Raw genomic sequence first — 25,753 nt, forward strand, 5'->3', positions numbered from 1 at the left:
AAAGTTTTAAAATAGGGAAAATGCTCATAATATAATGTTAAAAGAAAAACAACAGATTTGAGAGGTATAAACTTATAACATGTACAAGAAAATATTTGCAGTGTTATCTCTGAGTAGAGAAATTATAGGTGTTTTTAAAATTTTCATCAATTTTCCACATCTTCTACAATGAGCATACATCACTTTAAAGCTAATTTTTTAAAGAAAGTAAAGCTACTGTTAAATTACTAATAGTGACATCTATGTTGAGGTGGGGAATTTTGAATGATTTGGCATGCTGTGTATTATAGTTCAACACTGATGGCATGATACCTTTGCTGGTGAGCATGATAGCGCATCCCAAAGGCAATGTCAAGCCATATCCAACCATTTTCAGCTTCTCTCAGCCTGTGGAAAGTTTCCAAATTGCAGTATTGTAAAAGCAGAATAAAGTTAAAGTCTTATGAAGTTGCAGATTAATGAACAGTAGCAGCAGGTTCATCCACAATCCAATTACTTGGAAAGTAAATGTACCGTATCTAGTTAGTGATATTGTTTAATATTTAATCCTGTGAAACGGAAGCATGAACATTAAAGTTCTATCGTAAACCCTAGAAGCATGAAAATAAAGTATAAAGGTAGCAGGTCTTAATACTTCTACAGAAAAGCAAAACCCTGTGTTAAAAAATTGCCCTTACACAGACTGCACATGTGCTGTTACAACAGGATAAATGAAAACTGATTCAGTTCTCATTTTTTCCTTCTGTCCAAAATAATTAAAACTGGATTAGGTTTGTTGCAGTCTCTTCAACTGGCTTCTCAGATTCTGTAATGATTGGCAGTCTATTTTAAAATGAGCATTATTTAAGGTCACATAGTTTTGAACTTGAACTTTTAAAAACAAGTTTCTAATAAAAATATAGTAGGAAGATGACTATTTAGACTCATTACTAGGGATCATTGCTTCCTACTTCTCCTGACGCCTCATGGCTACAGAAACTGAGGCCTCCAAATTACGAACTCACTCTCATCAAGACTTAAACCAGTTCCCATCTAGGCAGCAGAACATAGTAAGCCCTCTCCTCACCAGTGGTAGAATTTGGAACTATCAGTTTTATTCTCATTATAGTATATGGGTATATATGGTGAATCTACCGATGAATAGCAAGTGCACTCAATTGCAGTGTAGTTTACAGGAATGCCACGTTTGCTCATTCACTATAACTAGATGCCTAGGTCAAATTCTGATTGTACAGCAGTTTCATTGGAACTCAATTGATGCCCTTAATCCCAGTTATTTTCCTACACCCCTCACACCACACCTAGTTCTCGTCCTCTTCCCTGTAGCACCTACAGCCCATTTTATATGTACTCAGATGCTGCCTGTAATCTGGTATCAAGCCAGATAGATCATGCTGAGTTTTCAGTTATGCCTCCAGAGACTAACATACCTGAATTTTGTGTCCCATTCACTTTATTGACCTCCTTTTTATTTTCTGTAAATAATAGACAAATCATAACAGTTTTATTCTGGGAATATTACCTACTTTTAGTTGCAAACTGTTTCCCCCCAAGTTCAGACCATGTAGCCTGACTTGGAGTTGTCTCATTTTCTCAAGAATTCATCTCCCTAATCATAGGGATTTATTCAAGAAATGACAACTGCCGGCCCTAACAGACTCTTTCCTTAGGATTTTTCAAATTTGAATTGGACAAGAGCTACTTTCACTGATATGGTGAAAGAAAGAAAATGTGACACCCAAAGCTGGCAATAGCTGTAGGATATAGTATTGTAGGTAATGATGCCTCACCCACATCACTTACCCGTTACCATTTCCATGCACGTTGGCCCAACCTCCGTCTGATAACACCTGCATTTCTTTCTGTGGACTTTCTTAGCTACTAGAGCCCTCTCTGTGCACATGTGTGGCAAGCCAAAAGTGATGAGGAATTAACACTTCATAAGAGCAGCCCTCACTGATGACTGACAGGAACACCCTAATTCCCTCACCCTTTAGATGGGATAACATGGAGCTGCAGGATCTATACCACCTGGTACCTGACTTACCCAAGAATCCTGGCCATTTCCAGAACTTCGTTTTTCTTTTTTGCTAGTCTATGAACCACATTAGTATTCTTCCAGTACCTACTCTTAGCTCTCAATTGAGAAATTAGTGTTTGATATTTGAATCCAAGCAAATCCAAATATAGATATAAATATCATCCTAAACTATGTCCATATGGTAGGCTGAATAATGTCCCCCCACCACCAAAAAAAAAAAAATCTATGTCCTAAGCCCTGGAACCTGTGAATATTACTTTATATGAAAAAAAAAAAAAAAGATTTTGGAGATATGATTAAATTAAGGCTCTTCAGATAGGAAGATTATCCTCCATTATCCAAGTGGCCTAAATGAAATCAAATGTATCCTTTTAAGAGTGGGGCATAGAGTGATTTGGCCACACAGAAGAGGAGTAGGTCACAGAGGCAAATATTGGAGTGATGTGGCCACAAGCCAAGGAATTTTGGCAGCCACCAGAAACAAAGAGACAAGGACAGATTTCCCCCCCTAGAGTCTCTGGAAGAAGTGAGGCCCTGCCAATACCTTGATTTTGTTCTAGCGATATTTATTTCGAGCTTCTGACCTCCAGGACTATAAGAGAATAAACTGTTGTTTATACCACCAAGGTTGTAGTGGTTTGTTACAGCAGCCACAGAAAACAAACACAGTCCCATTGAACACTAAGGTACAAACCACGTATTTCTGAGACCAGATCTCTAATCCGGTTGGTCCCTGAAATCCCTTTTCTACCATCTCTTCCTTCTCCAGCTGCTCATCCACTGAAGTATTACCTAGCCTGAGTCCTGGCTGGATTCTACATTAGACAAACTAAACTGAATTTATACCAAACCGAGTCATCTTATGAACAATTTGCATAGTTAGTAGTTTACCTAAAATATGACCATACCGCCACCCTTTTTAGTTTTGTTTTGTTTGCATTTTGTGTCTTTCTGCTAATTTTTTTTATCATTTTAAGCTTACTCTAAAATAAATTGTCTGTGGGCACACTGAATGATATTTTCTTTTACTTCTGAATTATCCAATCTGTCACATATAGGGTTATTCTAATATGTATATATAGAACTCTTAAAATAGTGGTTTTAGGTACTGTAATGTGAAATATTAATGTAAATAGATTATATTTCACTTTGTTATTTATTTACCTTTATTTCATTGTAAACACTCGAAATACATTAATTTTAGGCAAACTGAGCTTTTCCTAAACATAAGGAAAATTGGACTTGACCTAATGCCTTTAGGAAAGTGTCTTTGTGACTCATATTTCTACCCTGGAATTTATCTATGCTAAGTTATTATAGTAAGGGATAGCAAAAAGGTAAGAGAGTTTGAATATTGCTTAATCATTTATTATGTGTAAAAGCTAGAGGGTTTACTAAATCTTTGAGTCTGTCTCTTTATTAGTAAAGTAGGTATAATTTCTCTTGCCATATAGGATTTCTATAATGGTTAAACTAGGTACTGTATAATGAACTAGCTGAGTGTCACACATAAAATTAGTACCCCCAAATTTTGTGATACACTAAATTTGAGGAAGGTGTTAAATCAGTGTCATAAATATCTCTGACTACTTTATCTCCTCCATTAATTTAGTCATTACAGGAAGATTTAGTGTCAGAAAGTTTGCATTACATCCTAAATTTGTGTTTACTTAGCAGAAATTCTGGGTGAAGATGGTGTCAGTAATAAAGTGCACGTTTAAATAATATAGGTAAATTATAAATATTAACAATAAAGAAAAATTGATAAGGCCATATTATGCAACTTGCACTGTTCTCAGAACAAAAGTTACTTGACCCTTCAATGGAAGCAGAGTTGAAATCTGATATCTGTGATGTAATATACATACAGAGGAATGGCCTAGACCATGGAGTTCATGATTTCTTAGTACTTTATCCATTTCTGCAAAAAGCAGAAGTTCCCTTCCACACCCTGTCTGTTTTGCCACTAGAATCTCAGCCTACCTTTGTGACTGATACAAAATCACCACCACCAATTGCTACTTCACCCAAACACCTACAGCATTAAAATCACCTTTTCCTAGCAACCCTTCCTCAGGGCACACATCTCTGCTCTCAGAGAATGAGGAGAAATCCTTGACAGACTCCCGGACATTCTGCTCCCTTTGCCATTCCCTTTCCGAATTTCCCACTTATCAATCACCCAGCTAACATACTCATTGATTCAGAGAACTCTGGCAGCATTTCATCTAATAAACTGTCCCTGATAGCCCAGTCTAAATTAAAGTCTTCTTTCTGCCTTCTGTTACATCACTTGAAAATTCCTACTATTGAAATTAGCATGTTATTAAGTGAAAATAGATTAAGACATAGTGCCTAGCCAAGATTAGGGGCTCAATGATTTTGCATTGAATGAATAAATAAACAAGAGTCAACACTAATAGAAGAACTGAGTGTACTGCTTTTTCTCATAGCACAAATATTATAAGTAGCATATAGCTTTCTCAGGGGATGTCCCCTAAAACTTATTTAATACAAAATGTCACTGAACTATAGTTTTGCTACACAAAATGAACACACACTCATTCTAATATTTAGGTTTTATGCTATTTGCAATTTCTAGATAGTTGGCTTTGAAAAAGAGCCGGGTAAAAGAATTAGAATGGTAGACAGCACCTCCCCCCCAAAAAAAGCTTAAGGAGCAACGCAGTTATAAAATTCAGTGACAGAATAGTTCTTCTAAGAACAAGGACAAAAAACCTTTTATTCTTAGCTCATAGAACATTCTTATACCTATGTGAAGTATATGAATATTTTGAAGCTAAGAATAGCGATATATCACAATGTACTTTGGGGAGATATATATACACACACACACACAAATATATACACACACAAATATATATATACACACACACACAATAGGATATATACATATATAATGTAAGATACATGTATATCTCAAACTTGAAATATAAGATGTTCACAAAGTCACTGCAGATATTTAGCTAACAAATGAGTTAGCTAGACAAGTTTCAGTTTTTATTACTTAATCATAGAAATAATCCAAAGAAAAAATGTTTTAACATTCCATTAATTCATATAATTTGTGATGTATTAAAACTATTATTTGTTCAACTGTATAAAACTGTCCATTTCATGTACAAGGGTCAGAGGGCGCAAACAGATTTAACCTGAGGATTAACTCTCTCCTATAATACTGGAATAAATAGCTTTTGTTTACCTGACATTTTCTATCCCATTCTATGAGTTGCTTAACTTCATTGAACCTCAGTTGTTCATCACTAAGATGAGAACAATAAAAAATATATCTCAGCATTGATGTGAAGATTAAAAATTAGAAAATATCTCTGGCACATGATAGAAGTTAAATAATCCTCTTTCAGCCTACGAAGTAAATATGTTGCGATTGGGTAGGGGAAGGAAGAGAACCTTCAGCAAATTTGTCAGATTCATTACCCTGCTGTCTGCAAAATTCGGGAGAATTATGAATGAACATCCATGTTCGTATAAAGTTGTATAAATCTTCATTCTGCTCTTTAATGTTCATAATGTCCTATTAGCTTTATATAGGCATTTGCACTATTAGTTCAGAACTAAATTTAAGCAAATATCACAGAGTGGACAATTGAATCATGTATCCGGATTGAGTCAGCAGTCTATAGCCCACAAGTCAAATCCAACTTGCTGCCCATTTTGTAAATAAAGTTTTATTGGAACACAGCATACTCACTTATTCACATGTTGTCTGTGGCTGCTTTTACACTTCAATGGCAGAGTTGAATTCTTGCAACAGAGGCCATATGGCTAAGTATCTTGTATTTAGCCCTTTACAGAAAACGTTTGCTGAGCCCTGATTTACACAATTGAGGAAAAGAAAGCTGTATTACAATTAAGAACAGCTTTATTTGATCAAAGGGGATAAATTTGAATAGAGGTATGATTTGGAATATACGTGCAAGAAGCTCAAGAATAATTCAGTTTCTTTTCTTTTTTTCATTTTTTATTGAAGTATAGTTGATTTACAATTTGTGTTAATTACTGATGTACAGCAAGGTGATTCAGTTATACACATATATAATTCTCTTTTTTAATATTCTTTTCCATTATAGTTTATCACAGGACACTGAATATAGTTCTCCGTGCTATACAGTAGGACCTTGTTTATCCCTTCTATATGTAAAAGCTTACATCTGCTAACCCCAACCTGCCACTCCATCCTTCCCCCAAGCCCCTCCCCCCAGAAACCATCAGTCTGTTCTCTATGTCTGTGATTCTGTTTCTGTTTTATAGATAGGTTCAGTTGTGTCATATTTTAGATTCCACATATAAGTGATATTATATGGTATTTATCTTTCTCTTTCTGACTTACTTCAGTTAGTGTGATAATCTGTAGTTGCATCCATGTTGCTGCAAATGGCATTATTTTGTTCTTTTTCGTGGCTGAGTAGTATTCCATTGTATATATGTACCATATCTTCTTTATCCAATCATCTGTTGATGGACATTTAGGTTGTTTCCATATCTTGGCTTTTGTGAATAGTGCTGCTATGAACATAGGGGTACATGTATCTTTTTGAATTATAGTTTTGTCTGGATATATGCTCAGGAGTGAGACTGCTGGATCATATAGTAATTCTATTTTTAGTTTTCTGAGGAACCTCTGTATTGTTTTCCACAGTGGCTGCACCAACTTACATTCCCATCAACGGTGTAGGAGGGTTCCCTTTTCTCCACACCCTTTCCAGACTTTGCTATTTGTAGACTTTTTAATGATGGCCATTCTGACTGGTGTGAGGTGGTACCTCATTGTAGTTTTGATTTGCATTTCTCTAGTAATTAGTGATGTTGAGAATCTTTTCATGTGCCTATTGGTCATCTGTATTTCTTCTTTGGAGAAATGTCTATTTAGGTCTTCTGCCAATTTTTAGATAGGGTTGTTTGCGTTTTCTGGTTGAGCTGTATGAGCTGTTTGTTTATTTTGGAAATTAAGCCACTGTCGGTCTCGTCATTTGAAAATATTTTCTCCTATTCTGTAGGTTGTCTTTTTGTTTTGTTCATGGTTTCCTTTGCTGTGCCAAAGCTTGTAATTTTGATTAGGTCCCATCTATTTATTTTTATTTTTATTTCCATTGCCTTGGGAGACTGACCTAAGAAACCACTGGTAACAATTTATGTCAGAGAATGTTTTGCCTATGTTCTCTTCTAAGAGTTTTACGGTGTCATGTCTTATGTTTAAGTCTTTAAGCCATGTTGAGTTTATTTTTGTGTATGGTGAGATGGTGTGTTCTAACTTCACTGATTTACATGCAGCTGTCCAACTTTCCCAACACCACTTGCTGAAGAGACTGTCTTTTTCCTATTGTATAATCTTGCCTCCTTTGTTGAAGATTAATTGACCATAGGTGTGTGGGTTTACTTCTGGGCTCTTTATTCTGCTCCATTGATACGTATGTCTGTTTTTGTACCAATACTATGCTGTTTTGATTACTGTAGCTTTGTAGTACTGTCTGAAGTCTGGGAGGGTTATGCCTCCGGCTTTGTTCTTTTTCTTCAGGGTTACTTTGGCGATTCTGGGTCTTCTATGGTTCCATATGAATTTTAGGATTGTTTGTTCTAGTTCTGTGAAAAATTCATGGGTAATTTGATAGGGATCACATTAAATCTGTAGATTGCTTTGGGTAGAATGGCCATTTTAATAATATTAATTCTTCCAATCCAAGAGCATGGGATATTTTTCCATTTCTTGGACTCATCTTCAATTTCCTTTATTAATGTTTTATAGTTCTCAGTGTATAAGTCTTTCACCTCCTTGTTCAGGTTTATTCCCAAGTATTTTATTTTTGGAGGTATGATTTTAAAAGGTATTTTTTTTTTACATTCCCTTTCTGATATTTCATTGTTGGTGTAAAGAAATGCAACCAATTTCTGTATGTATCCTGCTACCTTGCTGATAATTTAGTTTCTGGAAACAACGTTTGAGACTGACTGTAGATTTCAGCAATAGTAAAATGTAACAGTTTCCATGTGGATCACTCAGAGTAAATGAGTGATTCAGTTTAAAGCATTTCATCTTTCAGGCAACTATAATCATAGAGTGGTAATCTAATGATTTCAATGTGATCAAACTTGGTTGAATACCCATGTCTTCTCCACATGTTACTATAACCATATGACTGTCAAAAATCAATAAACTGGACAATAATAGTAACTTGTGGGTAAGAGTTCTAACACTGATGTTATAGGTTTACAGTAAAACTGGTAGTTTATCATAAGACATTCTTATTTAAAGGAATATTATTTAGTTCATTATTTGCATAGATAGATAGATAGATAGATAGATTAAAGTAATACATCACTACTTTTCATGCCCTGATCCCTCTTTCATTAGCTATTCAAGGATTGAAACTGAAGAACTGAGCAATTATGACTGTCTAGTTTTAATATCTTTCGTATGTAAAGCTCTCGACAAATGTTTTATGATGGCAATACATCAAATTTATTGTAGTTGTTCTATGTGGCTAATTCAGGGTAGATTGCCTAATCCTTTCTATGGAAGAATTTTAAAGAGTATAGACATTCCTAAATGCAATACAAAAGAGCACAAAAAGAAAAAGAAAAATCCTATGCAATCCATCTGACAGAGGGATAAATACTGTTAACATTTTTCTCTGAACAAGTTTAATATTCTCTGTGTTTGTGTTTCTCTTAGCATCTGTTGTACAAACCACTCTGTCTCTGTTTTGTTTTGGTTTTTTCAGCTACACTACATTGTCTATCAATACACTTATACACCATTGTTTTTAGTATTCCAACACAGAAGTGTGTTATAATTTATTTTTGAGACTTCCCATTAATAGTATACAAATTATATAGTGTTTTAATTGTTTTCAGGTGTAAATAAAGCTGGGATATCTGCCAAAGGCTTTTTTCATCCACATCTCTAACTTCTTTTGACAAATTCCTAAAGTAGAAATACTGGGTCAAAGTGCATTTATTTATTCATTTGCTAACTTACATGTGGTTTATATATTAACCACCACTCCACTTATCTCTGTTTGAATACAACATTTGAATGTTATAAACATATCAAAAGAGCTATTATTATAACAAAGACTGTGCGGATTTATTATTCTCATTTATAATTCAAAAATCCATAGGTCAGGGTGCACACAAAAATATGCTAGAAAATGTTTGCTTTGTCTATACTGGGCTCTAAAAATATTTACCCAAACACATAAAACTTTTTAGTGGCATAAAAGTGGGGAGTATATACAGTTATTCCACATTTATATCCTTGTGTATATGAGAGTAGTAATAGCAATATGCAAATACTTACTTTATGTCTAATATAATGGGAGCTGATCTACTTTAGGAATTAAAATCACCAGAGAAATGGATTATTATGACTTCCTAAAGGTTATTATATGGAAGAAGGAATGAAATAAATCATAAATATTACTTTACAAAGAATGAATATTTTTAGCTTGATTTAACTGAAATGGTCTTATGTTTCCTTTAAGGTATTTTTTCCAAAGATTTATAGCATTTATTCTAAAATATTTTCAGTACGTCTTTAAAGCAAAAATTGTGCTGATTTTGCACGGGAAGCAAATGAAATTTCTTAATTTCATTTAAAATAAGCTATTGTATCGCCTATTTAGTAAAGTAACCGAAATCCTGATTGCTTTATATACAAAATAGAGGCTGTTGAGTATTCTGTAAATTAGATAATGAAATTGCTTATTGTATGAAGCAAGCTATTTTTTCCTTAATCAGTCTGCCTTACCTTATATATTTATAGGTATTGCATAAAAATCTAGCTTGATATTCCTTTAAAATTATGTAAACAAAAGGGAAATTTTATTTATACTATCTAATCACTGAAAAAAATACAAACACTAAGTTATTGATCTAACTATCTTCAATTTAGAAAATGTGACCCTGAAAATTTACCAATTAGCATCATTTATCCACATAAAAATCGTGACCTATACCAAAAACTGTGGTAAATTAATTTGGTCATCTGAAAAATGGGGATGCTGCCCCTTTCTGACCCCATTCCCACATATCTTCTCTCTCCCACAGCCCACTTGTTGCCGTAGTCTATTCCTAAGGCATATTACCATGAGGGAACAAGTGGTCAGGCAATACCATGTAAATGGTGGACACAGGAAGATTATACAGAGAACATAAAGAAAAGCCAAGATGGTCAATGAGTTGCTTTGGGGCCCAGTGGGGTCCAGACTCAGAGTACTCAGTAGACCTAGCTGGTCTCTCTGAAAGACAGGTACAATGATGGAAATGAAGCAATATAAGTCTTTATTCCTCCAACAATCTTTATTTTGTTATTGCATGTCTCCTACACACTTAACCCCACACCATAAAAAATAACTTCTATGTTCCATAAATGAATGTGTTAGTTTTGGTTCATATTTTTCCCAGAAATTTATGCAATGGAGAATGTATCAATTTTTGGAGAGCTCTGTGTTTAAACTTGCTTGGAGACTGGGAATGAGATGGAGTGGCAAATTAGATAGTCTCCATGGCCTGAATTACAATAATTTTCTTAAAATTTGTATAAGTTATATACAGGCAGAAAAATAGTTTGTCAGTTTTAAGCCTCAAAGACCAACATCTTCAGTAATTTACATTCATCAACTCATTTAAACCCATAACAACCTATGAAATAAGTACTTCTTTTATCTACATTTTTGTAGTGAGACAACTGAGTCACAGAATACCAAGTGCCAGAATGCAAATCCATGCTGTCTCACTTCTAAATACTAAATATACACCTAAAATAACAATAGTTACAACAGCTAGCATTTATTGAGTTCTCACTATGCCTAAGAGACTTTGAAATACATCAAATGGATTGATTCATTTAATCCTTAAAACAATCTTTTGAGGTAGGTGTTAATACTATTTTACTTTTACTTATTAAAAAAACTGAAACAGAAATGTCAAGTATCACATCTAGTGCCACATATCTATGAAATAACAAAGATGGAAGAAAACACAGGCAGTCCTTCTTTATTGTGCAGCTTGGAAACATGGTTTATTTAATATAGCTTCGAATTAGAGCAAGGACCATCCACACATTTTTTCCCCCAAATTATCTTGGTTATTGTAACATTCTTATTCCTGTGTAGAAATTTGAAAATCACTTGAAATATATATATTTTAAGCCTTTAAACTTAGTGAAGATTCACCACACTTTAGCAACTATAAATTCATTTTTTATTCAGTTCACATTAAGATTTTATAATCAGAAATATTACAGAATTAAAATATTAGTAACCAAGGTGTTCACTGTGTATCTTTATATTAAAAGCAATAACAGTAAAAAATACCTATATAACAGTTTTGGAAATCATTAACAGAAGAAGCATCATCTCAGTGTTGGCAAAAGATAGTAGAGTAGCCTTATGTCAGTTTGAACTGTATGAGGTTGCCAAATTTGACCACTTTTGACCTACAAAAATAGCCTTGCCTATGTTTCAACCTATTACTATGAATAAGGATTATGCAAACGATGGAAGATATCTATAGATTTATATGCAGAACTTGCAACTCTATCCAAAGCTGAGATTAATTATGCATTATTATATCTAAACAAATTTCTCTACCAGCTGATTAAACTTCAATATGTGTAGCTATAATGCTTTTAGCCAATGAATGCTCTGAAATTTACTGAACATGTGTTGCTCAGAATACAGAATATATAACCATCAGCATTTTACAATCTATAACAGGAAACACAAACTGCATTCATGAGAACTTCACTAACTATGAAGAGTTAGGTTTAATAAAGGTGTTCAGGGATAGGATTTATGTAAGAATTTGCACAAAGCCCAATGACGGATTGATCCCACAGACCTCTTAAAGGTATATTGTATAACTAGTGCATGTTTCTTTCTGGCATTGAACTGAAAAATCAGAGGTTATTAAGAAGAGTAACAGGCAGTGGTAGTTATATTTCACATAGCTTCCATAACTATCCAACACATGACATATATTTCCTTTAATTAAAGCATAGTAGAATGCAGGAATTTGGTAATCTATCTCGTAATGCTCATAAGCTTAGTAGTAATAAACTTTGCTAAATACTAAGTTTGAGAAAATGCTGTGCAGGCAGATGGTGACTATGAGCCTCAAGTCTCTCCCAGAGCTGCAAACAGTACCATCTGCTGCTCTGCTGATTTCTTTTATGTTCATTGGTATCAAATTTAATGGGGGATCACACTTTACATTTTAATTTTACACCCTGGCCACAATGGTGGGAGCTCTTATCTCCCTCAATGTATACTTATTCAAGTTAGTAAGGAATTTTTCTTCCTTAAAAAAACCCAAAAAACAGAGACTACCGCTTTTCCATTCATGATGGAGTAATAGGAACTGGATTTACCCTCTGTTTAAAACAAAGTAAAACATCACATCAAATATATAAACAACACTTTTCCAGACACTGGACAAGAGTTTCCAGGCCAAAGCACATAGAGGAAAAGCCTCGATGAAGCTCAGCAGACTTCCTGAGTTAAGGATCAAGACCTGGGAGTCTGGGAAAACAAAGAAGGTAGAGATCACAGGGGAAATTATTAGAGAGGAGAGAGCAATACAGCCTGATAACTCTGGGTATCTGCAAAGCAATTGACTCAGTATTCAGCAGAGTACTGATCAGCAAACTTTAGTGAGGAAACACTAGAAGCCTGGGAAAGACCCATCAGAAAAGATTTAAGGTAACAATACTTGTACTTACATTGGGCTAGGAATAATGCCTGTCTGTTCCCACAAGTCATACTGGAATACTACATGATTCATATGGCTTTGATCAGGTTACACAGAAGTATGTTATAACAGATATTAAAAGTGAGACAAAAGGATCAAATTGTTTCCAAATAACTACTTTCCAGATGAAAGCTCAAGAATATTAATAGGAATAAAAAGACATCCAGAATTCAAATAGGTAAAGCTCATAATGTCTGCTATATAAACAAAAATTAGCAGGAATACAAAGAAGGGATAATAGGAGAAAGTCCAATCAATTGAATCTGGCACAGATATTTAAATTAGCAGATAAGAACATTAAAACAGTTATTAAGCCAATTCCTATATGTTGAAAAAGTTAAGCAGATGCAGGATTTTCAAAGAGCAAATCTTCTCCCCATAGCAATTTTAAAACTATAAAATTGATAAAACTAATCATTGGACACTCTGAAAATCAAGCAAGGTATACAACAATATGAGAAGTATTTGTGTTTGTAAACCTGCCAAACTTAAAGTAAGAACAGTGAGAATCTGCATCATTCTCGTTTAAAGCTGCACCCAAATTTTCCCCAGTATGACAGAATAAAGGATTACCACACTTCTAGGATTACCACACTAGAAGAACACTGGCATCTTCTCTGCAAAGGTTTAAGGAGACTCACTGCATTTGTACCATTGGATGATATTCATGCTCAGTGGCATTGTCAGTGGATCAATAGAAATTATGTAATCTAATATGCATATCAGAATGGGAAAAAGATTTAAAATCATCAGAGACTCAGAGATCTGTACAATACCAACAAGTACACCACCATATATGTAGCTGGAACCAAGAAGGAGAGGAGTAAAAATATTAGGAAAAATATTTAAAGAAATAATGGCTAAAAAATTCCCATATTGGATGAAAAGTATTTATCCACACATCCAAGAAGCTAAAGGAAGGAAGGAAGGAAGGGAGGGAGGGAGGAAGGGAGGAAGAGAGAGAGAGAAAAGGTAGAATTAAGTACCAAGATATCTTCTCATGGATATATAGGGTTGGCCAAAAAGTTCATTTGGGTTTTTCCAAAAAGGCATAGAAAAAAATTGAAATCCTTAAGAGAAAACCAAAATTAATCATGTTCAAAGAACCCACAATAAGGTTAACATCTGACTTCTCATCAGAAACAAGGAGGCCAGAAATGAATAGAATGACAAATTGAAAGTAGTGTAAGACAAAAAAAAAAAAAAAAAAAAAAGTCAACCAAGAATTCTGTATCTAGCCAAACTAGCCTTCAAAAGAGAAGGAGAAATAAAGATATTCCCAAGATAAAAAAAGAATAAGGGAGTTCATTGCTGGCAGACCCATTTTACCAGAATTAATAAAGGAATTCCTTCAGACTGACACCAGATGCCAGAAATGACACCAGATGATTATTCAACTCTTCAGGAAAAAATAGAGATCACTGTAAGTGCTATATATGTCACCTTAATTTAAAAGACTCAATAGACATATGTATTTCTCATTTAGTCTCTTCTTTAATTGACACAAGATTATACAAAGCAATATTATAACACTGTTATTTGGATTCTAATGACAATGATAGCATAAAGGATGTGGGAGGAAATTGAGCTAAAGTTGAGCAAATTTGCTATAATTTACCAGAAATAAATAATTATTAATCTGCTGTAGTTTGTGGTAAGATGTGCCTATAATGTCATATCTAAAAAAAAAGAAAGTGTAGTAGAAATAAAATCAACAAATTAAATTGATATGGAAAAAATGACTTTAAGATAGAATTTTATTAGAAACAAAAAGGGATATTTTACAATGATAAAGGGGTCAATACCTCAAGAACATAAAACAGTTATAAATGCATATTCACCTAAAATCAGAGCCCCAAAACACAGGAAGAAAACCTGACAAAACAAGAATGAGGAAAAGGCAATTTAACAACTATAATTGGAAGTTTCAGTGTCCTGCCCTCAATAATTTATAGAAAAACTAGACAGAGAATTAGTAGATATATAGAATACTTGAAAAATATTTTTAACTAACTTCACATAAATGATATGTATAATACTTCACTGAACAGCACAATAAACATTTTTTTCAAATATGCATGAAATATATACTAGGCCATATGACAAGATAAATCAAGATTGAAGTTATACAAAGTAAGTTCTCAATCTACAATGGAATTAAATTAGAAATTAACAAGAGAAAGAAATCTTTAAAATCCCCCCAAGTATTTGGAAATTAAACAGCATATTCTAAGTAATCTATGATTCAAATAAGATATAATAAGAGAAATTAGAAAATATTCTGATTAAAAAAATAACATATCAAAATTTATAGGAAGCAGCTAAAGCAGTGATTAGAAGAAAATGTGTAACTTTAGATGTATTTACCAGAAATGAAGAAAATTTTCAGATAAATAACCTTGCCTTGTATGTTAATAAATTAAAATAATAAGAATAAATTAAACTCAAAGCAAGCAGGGGAGAGAAAAGAAAAATTATAGGAGACATCAGGGAAATATAAAACAGAAAATTAGAGAAAATCAATGAAAACAAAAGTTTATTCCTTTAAATATCAATAAAGCTGACAAATACTTATCTAGGTTAACCAAGAATGAAACAGATAAGACACAAATTATTAAGATCAAAAATGAAAGAGAGTACATTACAACAGACCCTATAATTTAAGGGATTATTATGAATAATTTTTGGCATCATATTGGACAACTTAAATGAAATAGGCAAATTCCTAGAGTGACACCAGTATCAAAACTTATTCTAGAAGAAAAGAATTAAAATGTACCTAAAATAAGTGAAGACATTGAATTACTTATTAAAAATATTCCCACACAAGGAGTACAGTACAGATGACTTACTGGTGAATTCTATCAAATATATAAAAAGGAAATAATACCAAGTCTTTAGCAAACTCTTTCAGATTATAGAGACCAGCATTATACTGATATGAAAGCCAGACAAAGACATTACAAGAAAACTATAGACCAATAGTCCATATGAACATAAATACAAAAGTGCTAAAATACTAGAACTGAAATCTGGCAAAATTTAAAATGTGTTGTATGCCACAACCAAGTAAAATTTATGCAGGAAATATGAGTTGGGATTAACATTAGAAAATTAACATAGTACACACTATTAATAGAAGACAAAAAAATACTAATTTCAATTGGTACAATGCAATTAATGACTTTTAGTTAATGTCAAATTGCAAATGCATTTGACAAAACTCAACACTCATTCACAATAAAAACTCTCAACAAAAGTAAAAAGGAAATTTCATATATCTCATAAAGGGAAGCTAAGAAAAACCCACATCTAACATCATAATTAAGAATGAAAGACTGAATTTCTTCTTCCTAAGATCCAGAACAGGGCAAGGATGTCTACTTGCACTACTTCTATTGAACATTGTACTAAAAATTCTAGCTACTTCAACAAAGAAAAAATTTAAAAGGTACTTAAAGCTATCCATGATGGAAAGGGAGAAAAAAAATCTCTTTATTTGCAGATGACATAGCTTTTATATAGCAAATTCTAAGAAATACACACATAACAAAACTACTGTAACTAATACACAACTTTAGCAAGTCCATAGGACACAAGATCAAGATACAAAAATCAATTAAATTTCTGTATGCTAACAATAAAGCACCTAAAAAAGAAATGAAGAAAACAATTCCATTTACAATAACATCAAAATATAAAGTACTTAAGAGCAAATTTAACCAAAAATAGATCAAGATTTGTACACTGAAAAATACACTAAGAGAAATTAAAGATCTAAATTAACAGAGACACTTTTCATGTTCAAAAGGTGGAAGAAACAATATTGTCAGGAAGGCAATTTATCCCAAATTTATTTACAAATTCAATGCAATTGTTATCAAAATCCCCAGAGAATTATTATAGAATTCAAAAAACTGATTCTAAAATGTATTGGAAATTCAACACACCAAGAATAGCCAAAACAATTTTGCAAAAACAGTAAAGTTAGAGGATTTATACTACATGATTTCAAAACTCACTGTAAAGCCACAGTAATAAGTACAGTGTAGTATTCGTGCAAATATATGCATATAAGTCAATGGAACAGAATTGAGAGTACTTATCAATTATCGCACTTTCAATATGTGCAGCTTATTGTGTGTCCATTTTACTTCAATAAAGCGTTAAAATACAAAGCCCAGCTAGAGTGTCATACTGTACTCCAAAGTATATACTTTGAAAGGTGAGATATGATGTGGATTTTATTCATAACATTTTTAGTTGCTGCATGTGTATTCTTAAGGGATTTGTTTTCACTCAGGCACACACATGCTAATTAGGGATCAATTTTATTTTTCAGATAAAGTTGAGAAAAGTCTTACTTCAAAGCCTAATCCAATCTTCCTAGAAAATGTAAAAAGTTTTTGGCCAGGAGTGACTGGAAGCATGATAGAAAGGAAAACTGGCTTTACTTTCTTGCCAATCTTTCACTTTTATTTGGTAAAGTAGAAGGAAGACATGTTATTAAATGTGTAGTTTGAGGGATGAGACAATATGGGAATATGTTTATTTGAAATGAGAAATTTTAAGGTCATCTTCATGTACTATGAAATGAAAGAAAGATAAAATGTGTTTAGTAGGACATTGCTCCAAGTAATTAGAAATCTGTGTTCCTTGGAGGTCTAATAACTATCTACTTTTGAGCAAAAACACTTCACTAGATTGTTTCCTCATACATAAAATGAGGAATTTTATCAGATAATGGCTAGAAATATTGTCTATCTGTAAAATACTATGTTTCTAGAAAGTATGCTGCATTTCTATCCCTCTTGTTAATGAAAATTTTTTAGATGAGCAAGGTTTTACTTTTCCATTTTTATTGAATTATTTCTCTGGACTTTGTTTAAGCAATTTATTTCATATTTTAAAGGTATTTTTTGGATGACTAAAGAATCAGGGTGTAAAAGTTGTCAACAAACCACTTTTTTTAAACAAACATAGAAAAACCGTTTAAGAACATGAGATACCAGTCTAAAGGAACTTTAACATGTTAATTGTAAAGAAAAAAAAGGACACAATATGACCACCTGGACAAAATTACTTTGTTTTTATTTATTTATTTTTTTTTAATTTTTTATTTTTTGCATTTCCCTGTTAACTAATGACACTGAACAGTTTTTCATGTACTTATGACTCATTCATATATCTTCTTCTAGAAAGTATCTGTTCAAGTATTTGCCCATTTTTATATTTATGAGGATCTTTTTAATTTTAATTTAATTTAATTTATTTTTTTATACAGCAGGTTCTTATAGTCATTTTATACACATCAGTGTATACATGTTAATCCCAGTCTCTCAGTTCATCACACCACCAACACCACCCCACGCTGCTTTCCCCTCTTGGTGTCCAAACGTTTTTTCTCTACTTCTGTGTCACAATTTCTGCCCTGCAAACCGGTTCATCTGTACCATTTTCTAGGTTCCACATATATGCGTTAATATACGATATTTGTTTTTCTCTTTCTGACTTACTTCACGCTGTATGACAGTCTCTACATGCATCCACGTCTCTACATATGACCCAATTTCGTTCCTTTTTATGGCTGAGTAATATTCCATTGTATATTGTACCACATCTTCTTTATCCATTCGTCTGTTAGTGGCCATTTAGGTTGCTTCCATGACCTGGCTATTGTAAAGAGTGCTGCAGTGAACATTGGGGTGCATGTGTCATTTTGAATTATGGTCTTCTCTGGGTATATGCCCAGTAGTGGGATTGCTGGGTCATATGGTAATTCTATTTTTAGTTTTTTAAGGAACCTCCATACTGTTCTCCATAGTGGCTGTATCAATTTACATTCCCACCAACAGTGCAAGAGGGTTCCCTTTTCTCCACACCCTCTCCAGCATTTGTTGTTTGTAGATTTTCTGATGATGATTCTAACTGGTGTGAGGTCATACCTCATTGTAGTTTTGATTTGCATTTCTCCAATAATTAGTGATGTTGAGCAGCTTTTCATGTGCTTCTTGGCCATCTGTATGTCTTCTTTGGAGAAATGTCTATTTAGGTCTTCTGCCCATTTTTGGATTGGGTTGTTTTTTTTTAATATTGAGCTGCATGAGCTGCTTATATATTTTGGAGATTAATCCTTTGTCTGATGATTCATTTGCAAATATTTTCTCCCATTCTGAGGGTTGTCTTCTCGTCTTGTTTATGGTTTCCTTTGCTTTGCAAAAGCTTTTAAGTTTCATTAGGTCCCATTTGTTTATTTTTGTTTTTATTTCCATTACTTTAGGAGGTAGATTAAAAAATATCTTGCTGTGATTTATGTCAAAGAGTGTTCTTCCTATGTTTTCCTCTAAGAGTTTTATAGTGTCCGGTCTTACATTTAGGTCTCGAATCCATTTTGACTTTATTTTTTTGTTTTTGGTGTTAGGGAGTGTTCTAATTTCATTCTTTTACATGTAGCTGTCCAGTTTTCCCAGCACCACTTATTGAAGAGACTGTCTTTTCTCCATTATATGTCCTTGCCTCCTTTGTCATAGATTAGTTGACCACAGGTGCATGGGTTTATCTCTGGGCTTTCTATCCTGTTCCATTGATGTATATTTCTGTTTTTGTGCCCATACCATATTGTCTTGATTACTGTAGCTTTGTAGTATAGTCTAAAGTCAAGGAGTCTGATTCCTCCAGCTCCTTTTTTTTCCCTCAAGACTGCTTTGGCTATTCGGGGTCTTTTGTGTCTCCATACAAATTTTAAGACTTTTTGTTCTAGTTCCATAAAAAATGCCATTGGTAATTAGATAGGGATTGCATTGAATCTGTAGATTGCTTTGGGTAGCATAGTCATTTTCACAATATTGATTCTTCCAATCCAAGAACATGGTATATCCCTCCATCTGTTGGTATCATCTTTAATTTCTTTCATCAGTATCTTATAGTTTTCTGCATACAGGTCTTTTGTCTCTCTAGGTAGGTTTATTCCTAGATATTTTATTCTTTTTGTTGCAATGGTAAATGGGAGTGTTTCCTTAATTTCTCTTTCAGATTTTTCATCATTAGTGTATAGGAATGCAAGAGATTTCTGTGCATTAATTTTGTATCCTGCAACTTTACCAAATTCATTGATTAGCTCTAGTAGTTCTCTGGTGGCATCTTTAGGATTCTCTATGTATAGTATCATGTCATCTGCAAACAGTGACAGTTTTACTTCTTCTTTTCCAATTTGTTTTCCTTTTATTTCTTTTTCTTCTCTGATTGTCGTGGCTAGACTTCCAAAACTATGTTGAATAATAGTGGTGAGAGTGGACATCCTTGTCTTGTTCCTGATCTTAGAGGAAATGCTTTCACTTTTTCACCATTGAGAATGATGTTTGCTATGGGTTTGTCATATATGGCCTTTATTATGTTGAAGTAGGTTCCCTCTATGCCCACTTTCTGGAGAGTTTTTATCATAAATGGGTGTTAAATTTTGTCAAAAGCTTTTTCTGCATCTATTGAGATGATCATAAGGTTTTTATTCTTCATTCTGTTGATATGGTGTATCACATTGATTGATTTGTGTATATTGAAGAATCCTTGCATCGCTGGGATAAATCCCACGTGATCATGGTGTATGATCCTTTTAATGTGTTGTTAGATTCTGTTTGCTAGTATTTTGTTGAGGATTTTTGCATCTATATTCATCAGTGATATTGGCCTGTAATTTTCTTTCTTTGTAGTATCTTTGTCTCTTTTGGTATCAGGGTGAAGGTGGCCTAAAGGAGTGAGTTTGGGAGTTTTCCTTCCTCTGCAATTTTTTGGAAGAGTTTGAGAAGGATGGGTGTTAGCTCTTCTCTAAATGTTTGATAGAATTCACCTGTGAAGCCATCCGGTCCTGGACTTTTGTTTGTTGGAAGATTTTTAAGGGCAGTTTCTATTTTATTACTTGTGATTGGTCTGTTCATATTTCCTATTTCTTTCTGGTTCAGTCTTGGAAGGTTATACCTTTCTAAGAATTTGTCCATTTCTTCCAGGTTGTCCATTTTATTGGCATAGGGTTGCTTGTAGTAGTCTCTTAGGATGCTTTGTATTTCTGCCGTGTCTATTGTAACTTCTCCTTTTTCATTTCTAATTTTATTGATTTGAGTCCTCTCCCTGTTTTTCTTGATGAGTTTGGCTAATGGTTTATCAATTTTGTTTATCTTCTCAAAGAACCAGCCTTTAGTTTTATTGATCTTTGCCATTGTTTTCTTCGTTTCTATTTCATTTATTTCTGCTCTGATCTTTATGATGTCTTTCCTTCTACTAACTTTGGGTTTTGTTTGTTCTTCTTTCTCTAGTTCCTTTAGGTGTAAGTTTAGATTATTTATTTGAGATTTTTCTTGTTTCTTGAGGTAGGCTTGTATAGCTATAAACTTCCCTCTTAGAACTGCTTTTGCTGCATCCCATAGGTTTTGGATCATCGTTTTTTCATTGTCATTTGTCTCTAGGTTTTTTTTGATTTCCTCTTTGATTTCTTCAGTGATTTCTTGGTTGTTTAGTAATATATTGTTTAGCCTCCATGTGTTTGTGTTTTTTACGGTTTTTTTCCCCTGTAATTGATTTCTAATCTCATAGCGCTGTGGTCCGAAAAGATGCTTGATATGATTTCAGTTTTCTTAAATTTACTGAGGCTTGATTTGTGACCCAAGATGTGATCTATCCTGGAGAATGTTCCATGTGCACTTGAGAAGAAAGTGTAATTTGCTGTTTTTGGATGGAATGTCCTATAAATATCAATTAAATCTATCTGGTCTATTGTGTCATTTAAAGCTTCTGTTTCCTTATTAATTTTCGGTTTGGATGATCTGTCCATTGGTGTAAGTGAGGTGTTAAATTTCCCCACTATTATTGTGTTACTGTTGATTTCCTCTTTTATAGCTGTTAGCAGTTGCCTTATGTATTGAGGTGCTCCTATGTTGGGTGCATATATACTTATAATTGTTATATCTTCTTCTTGGATTGATCCCTTGATCATTATGTAGTGTCCTTCCTTGTCTCTTGTAACATTCTTTATTTTAAAGTCTATTTTATCTGATATGAGTATTGCTACTCCAGCTTTCTTTTGATTTCCCTTTGCATGGAATATCTATATCCATCCCCTCACTTTCAGTCTGTATGTGTCCCTAGGTCTGAAGTGGGTCTCTTGGAGACAGCATATATATGGGTCTTGTTTTTGTATCCATTCAGCAAGCCTGTGGCTTTTGGTTGGAGCATTTAATCCATTCACATTTAAGGTAATTATCGATATGTATATTCCTATTACCATTTTCTTTAATTGTTTTTGGTTTGTTTTTGTAGGTCCTTTTCTTCTCTTGTGTTTCCCACTTAGAGAAGTTCCATTAGCATTTGTTGTAGAGTTGGTTTGGTGGTGCTGAATTCTCTTAGCTTTTGCTTGTATGTAAAGCTTTTGATTTCTCCATCGACTCTGAATGAGATCCTTGCTGGGTAAAGTAATCTTGGTTGTAGTTTCTTCCCTTTCATCACTTTAAGTATATCATGCCACTCCCTTCTGGCTTGTAGAGTTTCTGCTGAGAACTCAGCTGTTAACCTTATGGGAGTTCCCTTGTGTTTTATTTGTCGTTTTTCCCTTGCTGCTTTCAATAATTTTTCTTTGTCTTTAATTTTTGCCAATTTGATTACTATGTCTTGGTTGTTTCTCCTTGGGTTTATCCTGTATGGGACTCTCTGCGCTTCCTGGACTTGGCTGGCTATTTCCTTTCCCATGTTAGGGAAGTTTTCAACTATAATCTCTTCAGAAATTTCTCTGGTCCTTTCTCTCTCTCTTCTCCTTCTGGGACCCCTATAATGCGAATGTTGTTGCGTTTAATGTTGTCCCAGTGGTCTCTTAGGCTGTCTTCATTTCTTTTCATTCTTTTTTCTTTATTCTGTTCCGCAGTAGTGAATTCCACCATTCTGTCTTCCAGGTCACTTATCCGTTCTTCTGCCTCAGTTATTCTGCTATTGATTCCTTCTAGTGTATTTTTCATTTCACATATTGTACTGTTCATCTCTGTTTGCTTGTTCTTTAATTCTTCTAGGTCTTTATTAAACATTTCTTGCATCTTCTCGATCTTTCCCTCCATTCTTTTTCCGAGGTCCTGGATCATCTTCACTATCATTCTTAATTCTTTTTCTGGAAGATTGCCTATCTCCACTTCATTTAGTTGTTTTTCTGGGGTTTTATCTTGTTCCTTAATCTGGTACATAGCCCTCTGCCTTTCGTCTTGTCTATCTGTCTGTGAATGTAGTTTTTGTTCCACAGGCTGCAGGAGTGTAGTTCTTCTTGCTTCTCAAAATTTGTATTTAAAACAAATAACTCTCAAAATGGTTTTCTTAATTATCTTTAATACAAAATGATGTAGACTATAGTGACCTGATTTTGATTATAAATATTTTCATGAGTATTTTGGGGGAAAGGTTTTAATGGAGTTTATATTTGTTGTAATCCAATTTTTCTAATGATACCTATAATATATTGAATAAATATTCTTGTGTTGACAATTGAATCACCTTGCTTTCTTATATCATGGCAAAGTTATTCTAAGCAGAAAGTCTTTCCATGGAATTCTACCCTCAACTTAATCTCAACTGGAATCAGATCAATTTCACTAGATGTACAGGGTAAAAAAATCCTTTCTCTCCCTCTCTCATTTGAAGTACTGTGATAGTACACTAGACTGGTTTGACAGTTAGGGTGGTTGAAGCCCATATAATCTTCCCATGAACATATACTATATAGTCTGTTTCCAGTAGGGTTCGGGCTATCTGGAATGTCACAAAATAGCATTGCAATCTTTGATTTTGTTGTGATGTTAAATACATTTTCTCTATCCTGTTGCTTAATGTCCAGTGTATCTGAATAAGAGAAGCAATGTTTTCTCAAGATTTTATTTTCAAGCACTTCCATTTTGGGGGACTATTTTTAAACACTATCACGCAATATGTTTCTGAGATATTACCATTTTGAACTTTCACAGTATGCTGTTATTCTTACACAGTGTAAAATTTTTTCAGCACAACAAGAGTAAACATGTTTAATTGATGCAAAATATCAAGTAGAGTTCTGTCACATTTTTCCTAAAATTATTTTCGCAGTAAATATTTTATACAGGATATTTCAAAAGTAAAGAAGGTAGAGAAGCATATACAGCTCACTTCTTGCCAGCAACCCAAGTAAATTAAGATTATGATATTTGAAGAGAGCTATGACATTTGAGGGTCTCATTTTATTTTATATTTAACTGAGCATGGAGAAAATTTTTTAATGTGTTTAAACAAACACTTTATCACACTTTTGATATTTTTTATTATTCAGCTGACTTACATAAAAGAGAGTTTATTCCTTTATGATATCTGAGGCATTGTGTAGCCAAACTGTTAGTCTTGCCAGTGTGATATGTTGTCCTTGTAAATATTCCAACTGCTTGTGTTAGTATATTTCAATTTCGTTTGTCATTATCAATTTCCTTTATATTTGGGAATATTAATATATGTAAGAATTTGAAGTTAACACCTCATAAATAATGGTTCAGTGCTGTTGTCTCTTACCCAATGGAGATAGACAACTTTTGCATATTTGTCCACTCCAAGAAATCCTTTCTATTTCATAATTGTCACTCATCCTCAAAATCTGGGTTTCTCTACCAAGTCTGCTATACCTGTCCCAACATCACTGACCACAGAAATTTGGATAAGGAAAGGACAGCTGAGCCAGTCAGACACTCCCTGAAAGAAATTTGAAATTGGATTTGAAATGATAGATATAGGATCATGTAAATTTTAGAGTGGAGAACCAGTTGTGAGAATAGAGGAAATAACCTGTGTACAAAGAATGAATCAGACATGAAAGAGACATGTAGCACCTGACAGAGGACTTAGTTCCCAGCATTTTTTTTTTTTTTTGCCTCAGCCCTTCTGTGTCTTGACACTACTCTTTCTACTTGATTTCATAACCTAAACCTGTATCTTTATAAGGTAAAGTAATATAAGATCTTAAGCTCATTTTAATGAAAAATAAAAATAAGAAAAAGATGTACTGCTTACTATTTACCAGACATTGTTCTAAAAACATATTCATATTAACTCATTTAAGCTTTGCAACCCCTAGAGGTAGGTATTATTACTATCCTCACTTACAGATACTGAGGCATAGAGAGGTTATATAATCTCCCCATAACTTATGCCTCTTTTATATGACAATTGAACAGAAAATTATGGAAAGTATAATAAAGAATTTGTTTTAACGCATTAAAAACCTTTGTCCATGCTCAGTTAAACATAGACTTCCTAGACTTGCAGCTAGAAAGTCTAAAATAGGTTTGTTGATACTAAATGAATAAAACCAAGCAAAATAAAACAAACCAAACAAATAAACAAAACAGGAACAATCTTAACCAAGGAACCTGGTGAAGACATTTATATGAAGCTAATGGCACTCTGGTCCATACAAAGGCCAGAAACGAAGACACTTCCTTTGCAAATTATTACTTTAAGCGATGAATTCTCAAAGGAGGTGGGTGACATTGCCCCCATTGAGAAGAAAATTGGTTCCTGGGGTGAAAAAATCTTTTTATGTTTAAGTCACAAGTATACATACAGTACATAAACATATATATATTGTATTTATGGTATCAAAATTACATGTGAGAGGCAATTAGAAAAACCATCTGAAAAAGCTATTTAAGGGGGTGATAATGAAAAGAAAAAAAGATTAAGAAACACTGCTTTAAATTATCCAAAGTTTTTCCTATGTATATTGACCTCAGCTTCAACCATGACACAAACTATAAAATTTTTTCTTAGAATTTCCTGAGAATTTGTAGTTCTAGGATTTGGGATAAGCTTTTATCTACTCTTCTCAAGTTCAAAAGCATTATGCAAGCTGTTTTCTGAATTAAAGAGCTGCAAAAAATA

The sequence above is a fragment of the Eubalaena glacialis genome, chromosome 9 (genome assembly GCF_028564815.1).
Source record: "Eubalaena glacialis isolate mEubGla1 chromosome 9, mEubGla1.1.hap2.+ XY, whole genome shotgun sequence".
Lineage (NCBI taxonomy): Eukaryota > Metazoa > Chordata > Mammalia > Artiodactyla > Balaenidae > Eubalaena > Eubalaena glacialis.